General features: G+C 37.9%; 1 protein-coding gene across 1 annotated transcript in view; it reads left to right on the top strand.

The window, feature by feature from the left end:
• The window catches only part of LOC113902491 (multidrug resistance-associated protein 4-like), a 227,084-nt gene extending 214,893 nt beyond the window's left edge, over positions 1 to 12,191 (top strand). The window contains exon 31 of the mRNA XM_027557826.1: positions 10,196 to 12,191. The gene's annotated coding sequence lies outside the window, so the exon portion shown is untranslated. The remainder of the gene's footprint in view (positions 1 to 10,195) is intronic.
• The last annotated feature ends 633 nt before the right edge of the window (positions 12,192 to 12,824 follow it).

Here is a 12,824-nt window from a genome sequence, read left to right as displayed (position 1 = left end):
ACCATCTGTAGTGATTTTGGAGCCCCCAAAAATAAAGTTTGACACTGTTTCCACTGTTTCTCCATCTATTTCCCATGAAGTGATGGGACCGGATTCCATGATCTTCATTTTCTGAATATTGAGCTATAAGCCAACTTTTCACTCTCCACTTTCACTTTCATCAACAGGCTTTTTAGTTCCTCTTCAGTTTCTGCCATAAGGGTGGTGTCATCTGCATATCTGAGGTTATTGATATTTCTCCCAGCAATCTTGATTCCAGCTTGTGCTTCTTCCAGCCCAGCATTTCTCATGATGTACTCTGCATATAAGTTAAATAAGCAGGGTGACAATACACAGCCTTGACGTACTCCTTTTCCTATTTGGAACCAGTCGGTTGTTCCATGTCCAGTTCTAACTGTTGCTTCCTGGCCTGCATATAGGTTTCTCAAGAGGCAGGTCAGGTGGTCTGGTATTCCCATGTCTTTCAGAATTTTCCACAGTTTATTTTGATCCACAAAGTCAAAGGCTTTGGCATAGTCAATAAAGCAGAAATAGATGTTTTTTTCTGGAACTCTCTTGCTTTTTCTATGATCCAGCGGACATTGGCATTTGATCTCTGGCTCCTCTGCCTTTTCTAAAACCGGCTTGAACATCTGGAATTTCACAGTTCACATATTGCTGAAGCCTGGCTTGGAGAATTTTAAGCATTACTTTACTAGCGTGTGAGATGAGTGCAATTGTGTGGTAGTTTGAGCATTCTTTAGGATTATGGGATTGGAATGAAAACTGACCTTTTCCAATCCTATGGCCCCTGCTGAGATTTCAAAATTTGCTGGCATATTGTGTGCAGCACTTTCACAGCATCATCTTTCAGGATTTGAAATAGCTCAACTGGAATTCCATCACCTCCACTAGCTTTGTTTGTAGTGATTCTTTCTAAGGCCCGCTTGACTTCACATACCAGGATGTCTGGCTCTAGGTGAATGATCACACCATAATCACACCATCTTGATTATCTGGATGGTGAAGCTCTTTTTTGTACAGTTCTTCTGTGTATTCTTGTCACCTTTTCTTAATATCTTCTGCTTCTGTTAGGACCATACAATTTCCATCCTTTATTGAGCCCATCCTTACATGAAATGTCCCCTTGGTATCTCTAATTTTCTTGAAGAGATCTCTAGTCTTTCCCATTCCGTTGTTTTCCTCTGTTTCTTTGCATTGATCACTGAGGAAGGCTTTCTTATCTCTCCTTGCTAGTCTTTGGAACTCTGCATTCAGATGCTTATATCTTTCCTTTTCTCCTTTACTTTTCACTTCTCTTCTTTTCACAGCTATTTGTAAGGCATCCCCAGACGTGCATTTTGCTTTTTTGCATTTCTTTTCCATGGGGATGGTCTTGATCCCTGCCTCCTGTACAATGTCATGAACCTCCATCCATAGTTCATCAGGCACTCTGTCCAAAGCTTTACAGACAAGCAAAAGCTGAGAGAATTCAGCACCACCAAACCAGCTCTCCAAAAAATGCCAAAGGATCTTCTCTAGACAGGAAACACAAAAAGGGTGTAGAACTCGAACCCAAAACAATAAAGTAAATGGCCACGGGATCATACTTATCAATGCCCCAACCAAAAGACAAAGACTTGCTGAGTGGATACAAAAACAAGACCCCTGTATATGTTGTCTACAAGAGACCCATCTCAAAACAAGGGACACATACAGACTGAAACTGAAGGGCCAGAAAAAGATATTCCATGCAAATAGCAACCAAAAGAAAGCAGGAGTAGCAATACTCATATCAGATAAAATAGACTTTAAAACAAAGGCTGCGAAAAGAGACAAAAAAGGACACTACATAATGATCAAAGGATCAATCCAAGAAGAAGATAAAACAATTATAAATATATATGCACCCAACATAAGAGCACCGCAATATGTAAGACAAATGCTAACAAGTATGAAAGGGGAAATTAACATTAACACAATAATAGTGGGAGAATTTAATACCCCACTCACACCTATGGATAGATCAACTAAACAGAAAATTAAAAGGAAACACAAATTTTAAATGATACAATAGACCAGTTAGACCTAATTGATATCTATAGGACATTTCACCCCAAAACAATGAATTTCACCTTTTTCTCAAGTGCACATGGAACCTTCTCCAGGATAGATCACATCCTGGGCCATAAACATAGCTTTGGTAAATTCAAAAAAATTGAAATCATTCCAAGCATCTTTTCTAACCACAATGCACTAAGATTAGATCTCAATTACAGAAGAAAAACTATTAAAAATTCCAACATATGGAGGCTGAACAACACGCTGTTGAATAACCAACAAATCACAGAAGAAATCAAAAAAGAAATCAAAATTTGCATAGAAGTGAATGAAAATGAAAACATAACAACCCCAAACCTGTGGGACACTGTAAAAGCAGTGCTAAGGGGAAGGTTCATAGCAATCAGGCATACCTCAAGAAATAAGAAAAAAGTCAAATAAATAACCTAACTCTACACCTAAAGCAACTAGAAAAGGAGGAAATGAAGAACCCCAGGGTTAGTAGAAGGAAAGAAATCTTAAAAATTAGGGCAGAATTAAATGCAAAAGAAACAAAAGAGACCACAGCAAAAATCAACAAATCCAAAAGCTGGTTCTTTGAAAGGATAAATAAAATTGACAAACCATTAGCCAGACTCATCAAGAAACAAAGGGAGAAAAATCAAATCAATAAAATTAGGAATGAAAATGGAGAGATCACAAAAAATAACACAGAAATACAAACGATCATAAGAGACTAGTATCAGCAATTATATGCCAATAAAATGGACAACATGGAAGAAATGGACTAATTCTTAGAAAAGTACAACTTTCCAAAACTGAACCAGGAAGAAATAGAAAATCTTAACAGACCCATCACAAGCATGGAAATTGAAACCGTACTCAGAAATCTTCCAGCAAACAAAAGCCCAGGTCCAGGTGGCTTCACAGCTGGATTCTGCCAAAAATTTAGAGAAGAGCTAACACCTATCCTACTCAAATTCTTCCAGAAAATTGTAGGGGAACGCAAACTTCCAAACTCATTCTTTGAGGTCACCATCACCCTAATACCAAAATCTGACAAAGATGCCACAAAAAAAGAAAACTACAGGCCAATATCACTGATGAACCTAAATGCAAAAATTCTTAACAAAGTTCTAGCACACAGAATCCAACAACACATTAAAAAGATCATACTTCATGACCAAGTGGGCTTTATCCCAGGGATGCAAGGATTCTTCAATATCTGCAAATCAATCAATGTTATATACCACATTAACAAATTGAAAAATACAAAGCCATATCATTATCTCAATAAATGCAGAGAAAGCCTTTGACAAAATTCAACATCTGTCTATGATAAATACTCTCCAGAAAGCAGGAATAGAAGGAACATACCTCAACATAATAAAAGCTATATATGACAAACCCACAGCAAACATTATCCTAAATGGTGAACAATTGAAAGCATTTCCCCTAAAGTCAGGAACAAGACGCGGGTGCCCACTCTCACCACTACTATTCAACATAGTCTTGGAAGTTTTGGCCACAGCAATCAGAGCAGAAAAAGAAATAAAAGGAATCCAAATTGGAAAATAAGTAAAATTCTCACTGTTTGCAGACGACATGATCCTCTACATAGAAAACCCTAAATACTCCACCAGAAAATTACTAGAGCTAATCAATGAATATAGTAAAGTTGCAGGATATAAAATCAACACACAGAAATCCCTTGCATTCCTATACACTAATAATGAGAAAATAGAAAGAAAAATTAAGGAAACAATTCCATTCACCACTGCAATGAAAAGAATAAAATACTTAGGAATATATCTACCTAAAGAAACAAAAGACCTATATATAGAAAACTATAAAACACTGGTGAAAGAAATCAAAGAGGACACTAATAGATGGAGAAATATACCATGTTCATGGATTAGAAGAATCAATGTAGTGAAAATGAGTATACTACCCAAAGCAATCTATAGATTCAATGCAATCCCTATCAAGCTACCAAGCTCTTTTTCACAGAGCTAGAACAAATAATTTCACAATTTGCATGGAAATACAAAAAACCTTGAATAGCCAAAGCAATCTTGAGAAAGAAGAATGGAACTGAAGGAATCAACCTGCCTTACTTCAGGCTCTACTACAAAACCACAGTCATCAAGACAGTATGGTACTACACAAAGAGAGAAATATAGATAAATGGAACAAAATAGAAAGCCCAGAGATAAATCCATGCACCTATGGACACCTTATCTTTGACAAAGGAGGCAAGAATATACAATGGAGAAAGGACAATCTCTTTAACAATTGGTGGTGGGAAAACTGGTCAACCACTTTTAAAAGAATGAAACTAGAACACTTATGAACACCATACACAAAAATAAACTCAAAATGGATTAAAGATCTAAACATAAGACCAGAAACTATAAAACTGATAGAGGAGAACATAGGCAAAACACTCTCCGACATACATCACAGCAGGATCCTCTATGACCTACCTCCCAGAATATTGGAAATAAAAGCAAAAATAAACAAATGGGACCTAATTAAACTTAAAAGCTTCTGCACAACAAAGGAAACTATAAGCAAAGTGAAAAGATAGCCTTCAGAATGGGAGAAAATAATAGCAAATGAAGCAACTGACAAACAACTAATCTCAAAAATATACAAGCAACTCCTGCAGCTCAATTCCAGAAAAATAAATGACCCAATCAAAAAAATGGGCCAGTTTCATCCATCTTATTAGAACTGATTCAAATGTATTCTTTTTAAGGCCTGAGTAATACTCCATTGTGTATATGTACCACAGCTTTCTTATCTATTCATCTGCTGATGGACATCTAAGTTGCTTCCATGTCCTGGCTATTATAAACAGTGCTACAATGAACATTGGGGTACACGTGTCTCTTTCCCTTCTGGTTTCCTCAGTGTGTATGCCCGGATGAAACTGGAACCTATTATACAGAGTGAAGTAAGCCAGAAAGAAAAACACCAATACAGTATACTAATGCATATATATGGAATTTAGAAAGATGGTAACAATAACTCTGTGTACGAGACAGCAAAAGAGACACTGATGTATAGGTCAGTCTTATGGACTCTGTGGCAGAGGGAGAGGATGGGGAGATTTGGGAGAATAGCAGTGAAACATGTATAATATCATGTATGAAACGAGTCGCCAGTCCAGGTTTGATGCACAATACTGGATGCTTGGGGCTGGTGCACTGGGACGAACCAGAGGGAGGGTATGGGGAGGGAGGAGGGAGGAGGGTTCAGGATGGGGAACACAGGTATACCTGTGGTGGATTCATTTCGATATTTGGCAAAACTAATACAATATTGTAAAGTTTAAAAAAAAAAATGGGCCAAAGACCTAAACAGACATTTCTCCAAAGAAGACATACAGATGGCTAACAAACACCTGAAAAAATGCTCAACATCACTCATTATCAGAGAAATGCAAATCAAAACCACAATGAGGTACCATTTCACACCAGTCAGAATGGATGCTATCCAAAAGTCTACAAGCAATAAATGCTGGAGTGGGGAAAAAGGAATCCTCTTACACTGTTGGTGGGAATGCAAACTAGTACAGCCACTATGGAGAACAGTGTGGAGATTCCTTAAAAAACTGGAAATAGAACTGCCATACGACCCAGCAATCCCACTGCTGGGCATACACACTGAGGAAACCAGAATTGAAAGAGACACATGCACCCCAATGTTCATCACAGCACTGTTTATAATAGCCAGGACATGGAAGCAACCTAGATGCCCATCAGCAGACGAATGGATAAGAAAGCTGTGGTACATATACACAATGGAGTATTACTCAGCCATTAAAAAGAATACATTTGAATCAGTTCTAATGAGGTGGATGAAACTGTAGGCTATTATACAGAGTGAAGTAAGCCAGAAAGAAAAACACCAATACAGTATACTAACGCATATATATGGAATTTAGAAAGATGGTAACGATAACCCTGTATGTGAGACAACAAAAGAGACACAGATGTATAGAACAGCTCTTTTGGACTCTGTGGGAGAGGGAGAGGGGGAGGGTCGGATGATTTGGGAGAATGGCATTGAAACATGTATAATATTATATGTGAAATGAATCGCCAGTCCAGGTTTGATGCATGATACAGGATGATTGGGGCTGGTGCACTGGGATGACCCAGAGGGATGGTTAGGGTAGGGAGGTGGGAGGGGGCTCAGGATGGGGAACACGTGTACACCTGTGGCAGATTCATGTTGATGTATTGCAAAACCAATACAATATTGTAAAGTAATTAGCCTCCAATTTAAATAAATTTATATTAAAAAATAAATTTAGTTAAGAAACGGCTAAAAAAAGAAAAGAAATGAGGAAATGTAGAGCAGTACTTTACACTGCTCATAGGGTAGGAGGTTGCCTGGGTCACAGAGCTGGCTGGAGAGTCGACAGAGTTAGAGTTCGTACTTAGGTTTAGGGACAAGGGAGTCTATATTCTGATCTTTTCAAAGTATTTATTTTGTATGCAAATGTTGAAAAGCTGAACAAGGAATTCTTTATTTTTTACTGACTGAGATTTACACAGCACTTGTAACTATTTAAAAGCTTCCTTGGTGGCTCAGACAGTAAAAGCGTCGGCACTAAAGTGTCATACAGCCAGATTTTCCCTCCTAAGACCTGAGAACCATTTGTGATTCCCTGCATAACCTAGAGAGCCAGGAATCTCCCAAACTCTTTTCCTCTTTTGACCTTATGCATTTCACATCAGTTGTTGGATGGCATCACTAACTCAATGGACATGAGTTTGAGCAAACTCAGGGAGATAGTAAAGGACAGGGAAGCCTGGCATCCTGCAGTTCATGGGGCTGCAAAGAGTTGGATATGACTTAGTGACTGAATAACAATTTCTCATCAAAGAGAGGTGTCCCCACTTATGTGTCAAGTTGTATGGCAAAACCAATACCATATTGTAAAGTAAATAATAATAATAAATTAATTTAAAAAATCATGTGATCATTATATAGTCAAGGCATGGAGTAATGAGAAATAGATCACAGAATTTTAGATAGGTACAGATAACATAAGGTAATAGGGTCAACACCCTAATTTGGGCCTCCTAGGTGACACTATGTTGTAAGGAAATGGCCTCCCAATGCAGGAAATATGAGATGTGGGTTCAATCTCTGAGTTAGGAGGATCTCCTGGAGAAGGAAATGGCAACCTACTCTAGTATTCTTGCCTGGAAAATTGCATGGACATAGGATCCCATGGTGGGCTATAGTCCATGGGGTTGGAAACAGTCAGAGACAACTGAGCATGTGTGCACACACCCTCATTTTACAGGTGAGGAAACTAAGGCCCCTTAGAAGGAAGGTGGACCCATGTGTTAAGTTAGTTTGCAGCAGACACAGAATTAGGAATCTTTTCTTTCAATAAATGTATTAAATCAAGTGTAACATACATATAGAAGCAGACACTGGTCATAGAATTAGAAAGCTTGTGATTCATGGTCTAGTAATCCTGCACCTACTTTAACAATATTGATGGTAAGTTACATTGTGTAGTTCTTTATAATTTATTTTACACAGTTCTCACATGCATAATCTCACTTAATCTCATGATGGTTCTTTTTATCATTTGTCATGGATGATGAGATTTGTTCAAGGGCTCCTTTAAGGTCACAGAGCTGGTCCAGAGAGCACAGAGAGGGAATTGCTGGGGGAAGCTGCTCTAGGTGCTGTGTTCTATGTTGAGTCTGAGAACACTGCTCCTTTCATGTGGTTCTCAAGGTGGGGACCAATCACTGATGCTCACAGGGTGACAGAAAATCACTGTTGGATTTCAGTTCTGTCACTTGTCAGGTCACCTCTATGCAAAGAAATATGTATACTGGTTCTCACAAGTTGAATACCTTTTTTACTTTATTTCTGTATATTCTGCATCTTCTTAGGAGGATGAGCTGTCAGATTATCCTATTTTTGAATGTGCAACATCAGACGGCAATGCCTTGTTCAGAGCTGTAACACCAGGATGATTAGCTTAAGTCAACATGCTTTTTCTCTAATAGAGCAGGGTTTATTCATCTGAAAAAGGTGCACTTAAACACCTGGAAAAAGGTGCTTCCAAGTCACATTTTCCTGAACCCATAGTTCAGGCAAGCTGAATCACTGTCTCATTGACCTTTTTAGATGACTCCTGAAATAGCAGAGAAAGTACCTGTTAGATATATAAAGCTGAAAGGGGAATTAGTTTGATAGGGCTGCCACGTAAAGTACCACAGAGTAGACGACTTAAACAACAGAACTAATTTTCTTTTAGCGCTGAATGGAGACTAGAAGTCTGAGGTCAAGTTGTCAGCAGGGCTGGTTTCCTCTGAGGTCTCTCTCCTTGGCTTGGAGACGCCGTGTTCTCTCTGTGTCCTCGTATGGTCTTCCCTCTGTGCGCCTGTGTCCTGATCGCCTCTTATAACTCCAGTCTGTTAGATTAGGACATACATGTATGACTTCATTTTAACTTTATTGCCTCATTAAAGTCCCTGTCTCAAAACACAGTTGCATTCTGAAATACTGGAAGGTTTAGGACTTCAATATGTAAAATTGGAGGGAAAACAATTCAGCCCATAACAAAGGATACATGCCTGCCATTCATTTTCTTCTGTGATGAAGCAGATCTGATTGAGGTTTTTTGAAGTTTCTTTGTTCCCAGTGTGTCACAGAGGTGTCATTTTGTCTATTCATGAAATCACCTAATAGAGCTCCAAAAGTTACGAAATCCTTATATTCTGGATCTTGAAGCCAGTTGACCAGTTTGAGCAGGTGGAGGAGGCACTTAGCCTCCACGTGGCCTTGTGTTCCCCAAGGTCCCTGAGCCTCAGGTCCTCACCGGTGTATAGATCAGGGATTACAGCCCTGCCAGCTTCTTCACGCTTATTACAAGGATCAGATGAGAGAGCAGATGCTTAAGCGCTTTGAGAATATAGAGTGTTTTACAGTAGAAAAGTGGGATCATTTTTTTTTTAAGGCTGTAGTCAGAAGCCTTGCCTCACAATAATAAAGCAAATATACCCCTAGTTCTTCTAAGTAGCTTTAGAAACTCTCAATCAGAGGTCCCCAACCCTGGGCTGCAGACTGGTACCTGTCTGCAGGCTGTTAGGAACTGGGCCCCACTGGGATGTTAGGAGGTGAATGGTGGGTGAGTGAGTGAAGCTTCATCTGCTGCTCTCTGTTGCTCAAATTACATCTGGACCTCCCCCAGCTACACCCTCCTCACTGCATCTGTGGAAATCTTGATTTCCATGACACTGGGTCCCTGGTGCCAAAACAGTTGGGGACCACTGCTCTAAATAATTTAAATATATTTTTAATAGTAAGTTTTAAAACAAATGATATATTTAATGTTATAAAATTTTAACAGTTTTTAAAAATACTTTTTAAAATTTATGAACAAAAGGTAAATCACCGTCCACTCCTGTCATCACACAGCTCCTCCCCCAGATGGAGCCCCAGCACCACTGTTGACTGTCCTGTTGACTTCTGTGTATCAGGAAGAACTTGTGAACATGTGGTGTTCCTGTTTCTAAGCACAAATAATAGTTGTTCTCTCCTTTTTTCAGTTCATATAGTATCTCAGATGATATCAATGCATATAGTTATCTCATTCTTTTTAATGTCTACATCGTATTATGCTTTCTCCATTTCCTATTCCTTATTTTCAATGCTTATCAAGCAGAGTTTATAAAATATAGTGATTACAACCTGATATTAACATCTGAATTTGTTCTGTTCATTTTATGTGTGAAAATGAGTAACCCTTGGGTAGACACTATTTATAGATTTCCTAGCCTCTTTGTCACCCTATTTTTAATTTATCTCCAGTTGGTAAAGTGATTTTACTTATCAATTTCCTGTAGTGATAAAACATATCTGAGAATCAGAATGATCAGAACTATAGTAAATCTACAGGTTGTTTGGCATTAAGTCCAGCCCCATTGAGGGTTTTAATGAGACTACATCCTCCGCTGAATAAATACACCCCTGTTTTTTTTTTTTTTAATTGTGTGTCCACTAGTGATATGATTGCTTCACATGAAGACATGAACTTAGAAATGTGATGCTTTAGGAGAAGGATTTTAAAACTGTTAAATATGTTGTTTTTGTCTTTTTCCTCCCTCAGGTGCACTTCAAAAAGAAATAGCCAGATGTTACTTACAGTGACTGTGTGGTTATGAATGTTTCCAGTGGACAACCCTCAGCTTTAACAATTTTTGAGTCAACATTGTGGTTCTACCGTGAGGTCATATCTATTCCAAAGGCATTTTTCCAATAGGTTTTTGCATAAAGTATATTGTACTTACATTTTTCACACCAGCAACAAACACTTACAGATCATAAAATGTTAGTCTGTAATATTTTTCTCCAACTTCATTCAATGATTTCAAGATCTTTCAAAAGGATTTATTATGTTCATTTATATGTTATATTATTTTCGTTCTTATCCAAATCAGAGGTACAGGCCACCAATAAAAGTTGTCTCTCAGGTTTTGTGTCTTGCGAGACTCCAGAGTCAAACTCATTTGCGAAGATTTGAGACAAAGTTGTCACAGATTTTTTTTTTTCACTGTTCCCAGAATTATATATTACTTTCCAATTATATCAGGGAATCTGCTTACTTGAAGACTGTGTGAAGTTGCTGTTTTGTGACACCACTTCTTTTAACAGAACTAGGTTCAATTTTTCCTCTCAAAGACCTCCGGTTAAATTACTGCAGAGAAAACTAATAATAGTAGGAAAATGTACTAATAGGTATTACTAATGTAATAACTAATAGAAAAATGTACAATATGTATGATTTAAGTGGCATCATAGGAGAGACAGGTGTCTCCCTCCAAAAAATATAGTTAAAATACAAAAGGACAATATTAAATGTTCATCTCCTGTGTCTCCTGCATTGCAGACAGATTCTTTACTGCTGAGCTATCAGGGAAGCCCTCTAAAAGAGAAGGAAGAGAAAATACACTTTCTCAAAATAGGAGCCCTTCTAGAGGATTTGCTAATGAAGGACAGACATGTGCTAGAATGTCTTCTAGATTGAGGACTTTATTTTTTACATTAAAAAAAATTGTGGTGAAATATATAACAAAATTTGCCATAGAACCATTTTAAATCATACAGTTCAGTGGCGTTAATCACATTCACAGTGTTGTGCAGCCATCGTTGTCTGGGTAACTTGATAATTATGTGCTCCTATTCAGTGTGTTATTTCTGCAGAGTCATTCTGGTAACTTTCTTTTTTCTAGAAGTGGATCTGTTTCCTGTGAGTTTTGAGCTTGATTGGTATAAATTTATTCACAATATCTTATATGTTTAATCTCTGCAGCATCTCTGTGTTCTTTTGGCCTTTTAATTTTCCTTGAGGCTTCTCTTTTTTATGAGTAATCTTGTATAACTTTTTCCTATTTTCAAAGAATCAACTTTTTGCTTGATTGATGCTCTGTTTTTCTTTCTAGTTCATCGAATCATTCTTTCTTTCATTGTAAACAGATTAATAACATCATTATTTTTCTAACCTAACTATATAAAGCTGACATTTTTTCTGAGATCCACTTTAGCTACAGCCTACAAGTTTTGATACTTACACCAATCAATAGCCAAAGTATTATGTATTTTCTAATTCCTAATTTAATTCATTAACTTATCTTTTACCCATGAGTTATTCATTAGTATAATGTTCTAAAAATTTCAAATGCTAATGGCTTTTTTCTATTAGATTGAACATGTGGAACTGCTAACATTCAGCTTTTTATATAAAATGTCACTTTCATGTGTTTCAACATAATAGTTTTCTTTTGTTATTAATATATAACTTAATTTCATTTTGGCCAGACAACATTAGGTTGTAGATTTTAAACCAAAGGTAATGATACTCACACAAAAGTCCTTGTCTCCACCATTTTTTATTTTATTTGGGGGCTTTAAAATGTTTTAAGAACATATGTAACCAGTAATTTTCAAATAAAAGTCCTCCCTGAGTCCTGGAACATTTTCTGATACATGTTGCAGTTTGGTTCTCTGGAATGCAAACTCAGATGGAGTTTAGTGCTGGGATGTTTATCAGGGCTACCCTTGGAATCAACACTGTGGAATCAGGAGGGAAGAAACAGGATAGGGCAGAAGGAAAGATCAAGATGGAACAATAGCCAGATGACCTTAGCTGATCCTATGGGGCATCCGGAGTGAAGATGGCCCTTCAGGGTTGTCCTGACACATCCAATGGCCAGGTCTTCATACCTCCATCTGGAAGGGTCACTGCATGCAGCCTGGTGCTTAAGGTTGCCCACTGGCAGCACCTCCAGCAGCTAGACAACAAGTCCTTGAAGGGAGGTCTGAACAGCACATCTCCATGTTCCACCACATCCTGTATCACAGCTCCAGAGGTAGGTGATAAAGATGTATTGTGGAGGAAACTTTTGATGACTCATGGGTAAGTCAAAACGATGACTTAGTGATTTTCCTCAATACCCTCTGGTTTAAAAAATAGGAGAAGTTCCACAAAGGGGAGAAATATCATTTTCTAGGGTCAGCCCAGTTGTCACTTCTTCTAGGAAGTTATTTTTAGATCAGTCATCATCCTAGGTAACTCATATTTCTGTAATACCCTGAGCACCTCTCATGTGTTAAACTGAACCACATTTGGTTAGTGTCCTAGTGTCTGGTATGGTGATTTTTAAACAAGAGGCCCTGTTCTTTCCATTTTACACAGGTTATGTAAATTATGTAGCCTGCCCTGACTATAAGTATTCATA

The sequence above is a fragment of the Bos indicus x Bos taurus genome, chromosome 12, assembly GCF_003369695.1.
Source record: "Bos indicus x Bos taurus breed Angus x Brahman F1 hybrid chromosome 12, Bos_hybrid_MaternalHap_v2.0, whole genome shotgun sequence".
Lineage (NCBI taxonomy): Eukaryota > Metazoa > Chordata > Mammalia > Artiodactyla > Bovidae > Bos > Bos indicus x Bos taurus.
The sequence above is the reverse complement of the archived record's forward strand: the minus strand, read 5'-3'. Positions and strand labels throughout refer to the sequence as shown.